Here is a 7100-nt window from a genome sequence, read left to right on the forward strand (position 1 = left end):
CTCGGATTGTTACTCGATGGGTCCCAAAACATGTTCTTAAAGCACAAGGCTATTATGAGGGTGCAACAGCAATTTGGCTTCCAAAATGCCATGCTTTGCTAGGGGTAAAAGAGTGTTTCAGAAAGATTCCAAAAGCCACCCTTGATTTTCCATATCAGTGGGTGCAAAAGAAATCAACACAAACTCTTCAAGAAAGGAAAGGTGGCTGTGATAGCACCTACAAATCTACTTGTGTTGATCTTCCTAAAACTTGTATTGAAACACCGGTTGTCCCGATTTCTCCTTGTTACCATCAACTTGTGTACCTAAGACAAGTCCAAATGAGTCTCATTTGAGCATAGATTCTAGCATTTCAATGCCTAAATCCTCTTATCTTGCTCAAATTCCAAGACAATTGCTAAAATCCCCACCTAAGAAGGACATACCAAAAACTAAAGATAAGGCATTAACCCTACAATTGAAGCTCTTTGGTAAATCAATGTTTGAATAATGTAGTTCCTTATGCCTTTAGAAGATGTGTTCTCTTTGAGATAATCTTGTTTTTTATTAGAATTGTAATGATGGATATGAGTGTTCTAAATTTCATTGTTCTACGTCCAGATAACTCCTGATGGATATTTGGCGAGATACATGTCCACCATGCATTGACCCTGATAGTACTCGACCTGATCATCGCGGGGGTTATAGTGCTCCTCCATTTCAAACACATTCTAGGTACTTCTATGCTCCCTTAGGTGAAAATTGCTGTGGGCATCACTTTGTCACGTTATTCTATCAACAGCATCACCCATTTCCACATTGTCAAGAGTGTGCACGGCTCGTATTAGGAGAAGCTTCACATATTTGTTGGATATGCCGCTCTTACTTTAGACGATATGGCAAGGGCTTAATGAAGCAAATTGTGGGAATTACACCCCAACGCCATAATCTTCTTAATGTGAGAATACCAGAGAGAGGACCAAATCAACGTAGATTACCTGAGGAGGTTCAAGCACAACAATGGCGGGATACAAGCTTAAATGACTTGCAACCACCGATCTTGCAAGCCCTCCTTCCCCAAGCCTCAACATGTCAATATTGGATCAATATGAGTACCTATATTGCGCAGTTCCAAAATCGAAACTGTCTGATTAACCTTCCCATAGAACCAATGCCATATTTTAATGAGGAAGCACTCCTTCCTCTACCACCTTCTCCAGAGGCCGGTTTTTGTGAGGGGTTGTCCCTGCATCCTGAGGAAATTGATACTATCTTTCCAGCAGACGAGGACACGGATCCACCACCAGCGCAAGGGTAAGCTCAGTGACTCCACAATAAGATCGACAAGCCAGGGCACTTTTATCCCACTGGGTTTTTTCCCTCGGCTATATTCGGTGATTAGCACCAATAGCAAATTTTATTCTTTTCTTTTCTTTTCTTGTTTGTTAATAAAAATTTTGTAGAGATCTCCGCTAAAAAAAGAGCATCAAACACGCCCCAATAGTCCACCTACCGTGCACACAAATTAGGAAGGGGGGAGACATGCTACGCCTACAAAGATCAAGGAGGAGCAATCTGCACAAAATCAGCAATGCATCAATGCAAACGAACAACATCAACAGGGCACTACAATAGGTGTATTCAAATCTTAATCTTTATTTCTTTATGTGCTCTTATCTTACGAATATATGGTTTGCATGTTCACACAATGTTGGCTGCTTTAAGTTTTTGATTAGTTGTTAAAATATGGTGAGTGAATTCTAGACTCTTAGAAGACTTAGTAAAAGATATTTCTATCTAAAGACAGTGTAGGATATATACCAATGGAATATGCCAAGTTCTTATGTTTTCAAGGTATATTAGTTATCCCTAGTGGTAGGAGTAATACAAATTTATAAAAAATTATACCCAAAAAAATATATATACAAAGTGAATTGAGACATGACGTGTCTACAGCCATGAGGAATGCTTGGTAGGACCGGGGGTTGTCTCACACCTTGGGGCCGATGCCTTGGTTTCCATGGGGTAAACACTGACGTCTAAAAGCTTCAGAAAAAGACCTTCGAGGAATCTATCGCCTTGATAGATGTTGGTAGGACTCTGGGGTACACTATGGGCCCTCGAGACCGATGCCCTCATCTTCATGGGGTACTCCTTAGGTCATAAAAGAAAGAAAAAGAGTCTGTCGCCTTTGAGATACTTAGCGGTCTTTAGATTCTCTTGGCGGAGGTCTCTTGGCCATTGCTTGGGTCTCTTTGGGATGGAACCTTAATCTTTATCACCTTCTACACACACATCCAAAAAAAAAAAAAAAAAAAAAAAAAGAGAGTTCTAATCACCTTTGCTCATATTTAGGAGTAGGTTTGCCACTTAGGAATAACTTACATACTTGTAGGACATTGAGACTGCGGTCATAACCGGCGGTGTACAAAGCACACTTGCCTTTGCATAGCATTATCTACCACTTAAGTCTCACTTTGACTAGTCTTTACTCACCTATTTTAGTACTCATTAAAACTTTAATCAGCCTTGCACTTGTATGCTCACGTGTGAAATTATCATTGCTGGTTTTTCTTTTCTTTTCTTTTTTTCAATAAAAGACTTTACTTGTATCCATTGTTTTTTTTGTTGCAGCTCTTGCTACTACCGCGCTCGAGGACGTGCGCAAAATAGGAAGGGGGGAGTGTTGCATGACAAATGAAGATCAATACAAGGATGCAACAAAAAAGACACTTAGGGCTCTTGAAAAGAGTTCCAAGTTGTAGATGAATGTGGGAGAGGGCTTGACAATAATCCCACATGGGAACTTTTGGGAGTTCTAGAGTTTTTGTATAAAAGGTGGCCCATTTGAGAGCTAGAGAGGACTCTTTGGTCATTTGGTTGAGAGGCTCATAGAGAGAGCTTGCTCCATAGCTCCTTCTCAAGTGCTCTCCCAAGGCTCTCCATCTCCATTCATGCTTCAATCTTGTACTCTCTATTCTCTACATTTTCAATGATATGAGGTTATGGTCTACACACTTGCTAATCTAGATTTCTTAATGATGTTTTGATGCTAAAATCTGATTTGTAGAGTGCGTGTGATGAAGCTTGTGCATGAAATGATGTGTAGTTGAGGCTTGTGTGATAGCTCTTTGCATGTTAGGTTCTTTGCATAAGTTGCATTTTTGTGCTTAAGTGTAGCCTCATCTTGATGCTTTGATTATGTTAGATTGATTGCTTGAGTGATGAAGAAGGATTGAGTAGGACTAGAAGTCATTAGTGTGTGGTTAACTCATCTTCTCCCATTCGGGATAGCCTCTATGCACTAACCGGGTTGCATTCACGGATTGACAAAGTGTGTGGGATGGAGTGTAGCCTCCGCTATGCTATGATGTCCCAAACATTAATGTTCCATCCTTCTTTTTCTAAAAGAGAACTGGTGCTCCCCAAGGTGAAACACTGGGTCTTACAAACCCTTGTTCTAACAGCTGCCTAAGCTGTTCCTTGAGTTCAATGGCTTCAAGGACTGGCATTTTGTACGTGCACTGGGCTACTGGCTGAGCTCCGAGGGTCAGTTCTATCTCATGATCTACTTCCCGAATCAGAGGCATCTCAGTTAGCTCTGCTAGGAATAAATCATCATACTCATTAAACCATTTTGGTTCTTTAGCCTTTAACTTTGTGTCTACCGAATTCATTTTGACAACATAAATGAGCTGCTTCTTTCTAAGTCCTTTTAGTAACCTAGAAGCTTTTACTAATTGCAGATCTGGGGATCTAGAAATTCCAGTTCCTTGAACTTTATTCCCATGAAGGTCACGGAAGGAAATGGTTCCATTGTGACCGTGAATGTCAGCTTGATTTTTGTGGAGCCAATCCACTCCAAGGATTCCGTCGAAAACTCCCAAAGGTAAGACTCTGAACTGGCAGTCAGTTACATTCCCATCTAGATTAAACTGAATACGATCATGGTGAGTGAAAAGAATCTTCCCACTGGCCAATTCAACTTACATAGGTTTTCTTGATTCATGTTCTAAGACTAGCTTACGTAAGCATCCTGGGGAAATAAATGAATGAGAACTGCCTGAATCAATCAAAAGCTTAAATAGCTTACCCTTATACTCAGCTAGAGCATGGATGATAGAGAATTGATGATTTGGCCCTTGGTTTTCAATCATCACGGCATAAATCTGACCTCTCTCCTCTTCCACTACTTCTGTTATCGTAACTGCTCTGGCTACTGCAGATTGGGGCGGAACTCTTTCACTTTGGTTACCCCAGTTCCGGGAGGGAGTTCTGAGATTACTCTAAACAGAGGCAGATGGTTAAGCTGGATTGCCCTGATTTTGGCGAGATGAAGGACCTTGATTTGATTGATACGAAGGGGCTGGTCTCTGCACTTTGGGTCCTTGACTTCCCTATCCTCTTGACATGGCAGGAGTCGACGGGCGGTCTTTAACCTTGACAACCAAAACACCTGTTCTCACTTCTAAACTCATCCCTCTAAATCCTTGAAAGAGGTGGGGCTCCTGAGAAAGTGTTCTGAAGGAAGGGTCTTCCTTCACTTCTGAATTTCCCAGCATCTTGATTCTGATTAGGGCCTTGATGGCTCTTTGGGGGTGGAAAGCTTGAAGCACTTCCCGGGGTTTGGAACCTTTTAAAGTTTGAGGGTGTCAGCTTTGGTGGGACCTTAACAACAAATGCTTTGGCAAAGTCCTTTGCCATTCTGACAGCTTCTTGTTGGAATTAGGGTTGTAGGAAAGCACACAAAGCTTGGAGAAGAAGAAGCAAGAATGCACACAACACAAAGTGTATTAGATTGTGTCAATGTACAAAAGATAAGTTAGCCCTAGAATGATGGGCGTATATACAAGCCAGGGGAAAAAAACCTCCTAAAGAGGAAAAAAGTGCGCCGGCGGCCCTAAGTGTGTTCACACACATCACTGCCTATATATATGGCAACAAATCCCCCCTGGGAGTGATGGTGTGAACGAGAGCTGGCACTCATATATAGGGGAGTGCCATGCCCGAAGTAGATCAATCCACAAAGGGGAGCAAGCCCAAAGCTTTGCGGAAAGCTTCGAACTTCTCACGAGGAAGCACCTTTGTGAAAAGATCGGCGAGGTTGTCCTGTGTTGGCACATAGGCCAAGCTGATCTCTCCTGCTGAGAGTCTCTCCCTGACATAGTGATAATGCACCTCAATGTGCTTTGTGCGAGCATGAAAAACTGGGTTTCTCGCAGCTGCCAATGCGCTCTGACTGTCAGTGAAGATAGAGGTGGCAGACTCCTGTCCAACACCCAAGTCAGCCATAAGCCGTCTGAGCCACACACACTCAACCGTAGCTGTGAAAGCTGCCCTGTACTCAGCTTCACAACTAGAAGTGGCCACAGTAGGTTGCTTCTTGCTCAACCAAGATATGCATGAGCTACCGAGCATGAAACAAAAACCACTTGTGGACACTCTTGTGTCATAGCAACCAGCCCAATCTGAGTCCGAAAAAGCATGTAAATCTGGCGGCAACGATCCCCCCTTGGGATAAAACAACCCAAGATGTATGGTGCCACTCAAGTAGCGAAAGATGCGTTTAACTACCTTCCAATGCTGAGACCCTGGGCTATGCATAAACCTGCTCACCTGTGAGACTGCAAACTGAATGTCCGGCCTCATAATGCATACATAAATGAGGTACCCAACAGTTGTCTAATAGAGTGTGACATCAAAGTGATCTCCAGCATCATGAAGACTCAACTTCAAACCTGTCTCCATTGGAGTAGCAATAGGCTTACAGTCTTCAAGGCCAAATCTCTACAACAATGTCTCAATATACTTTGTCTGACACAAAGCAATACCTCCATCACACTGCTTAAATTGTATCCCCAAATAATGATGCAAATGCCCCAAATCTGACATCTCAAAAGAGGCATTCAAATCAGCCTTAAAATCAGCAATATGACTCTCATTTGGTCCTGTGAGCAGCATGTCATCGACATAGAGAGCAATGATTAGATGTACACCATCCACACGTTTAACGTACAAAGTGCTTTCTGTTGGACTATTCTGAAACCCATGTGCACTCAAATATGCATGTATCTTTTCATACCAAGCCCATGGAGCTTGCTTTAAACCATATAAAGCTTTTTTCAACCTGCACACTTTGTTTTCCTACCCTCTTTGAACAAAACCACAAGGCTGCGATACATACACCTCCTCATGCAAATCTCCATTCAAGAACGCAGTCTTTATGTCTAGCTGATGTACATTCCAACCATTATGAGCTGCCAATGCACAAATGCTACGAATTGTAGTCATACGACAAGTGGGAGCAAAGGTCTCATCAAAATCAATGCCCTTTTCTTGAGCATAACCCTTTGCAACAAGTCTAGCCTTATAACGATCAACATTGCCATCTGGCTTTCGTTTTAATTTAAAAACCCACTTACATCCAATGGCCTTTTTACCAATAGGCAAATCACACAAAGACCATGTACCATTCTTCATTATAGCATCATATTCACTTTGCATTGCAGCCAACCAATTTTCTTAATTTTGTGCCTCATCAAATGAAAGAGGTTCTTCCTCTTCACACATACTAGACACAGCCAAAGCATAACAATCTGATGTATAAGAGAGGCATGCTGAAAATGTGAACGAGTACGACTAGTCATAGGTGCATCAATCTTACTATCACGCAAGGTTTGCACCAACCATTTTGGCATACCTCTAGCCTGCTCATTTTCAGCCCTATCCTCATGAATTACATCCTGTAAATCTGCATCAGAAATAGGCTGATCTATGATGTCGTTTGAAATCTGCATAGGCTGAATATTTGCCTCATTAGGACTTACATTTGAATTCCCACCTGTAAAGAGAGGCAACAATGTATCAAATACATCCCGTGAGCTCACACCTGTCTCTTTGGTACATGATAACAAAGTTTGCACAGCATATTCCACAAAAACAACATCTCAACTAATCAAGATACGCTTTGACTGTGGATGATACAATCTATAACCCTTGCTCTCAGCACTGTAACCAACAAAAATGCATTTGACAGCCTTATCATCCAATTTTCTGTGTTGTTGCACAGGCACTAAAGCATAGGCCAAGCAACCAAAGACACGCAAGTGACCAATAGGAGG

This window comes from Cibotium barometz, chromosome 21, assembly GCF_041138505.1.
Source record: "Cibotium barometz isolate CiBa-2024 chromosome 21, ASM4113850v1, whole genome shotgun sequence".
NCBI classification, from domain to species: Eukaryota; Viridiplantae; Streptophyta; class Polypodiopsida; order Cyatheales; family Cibotiaceae; genus Cibotium; species Cibotium barometz.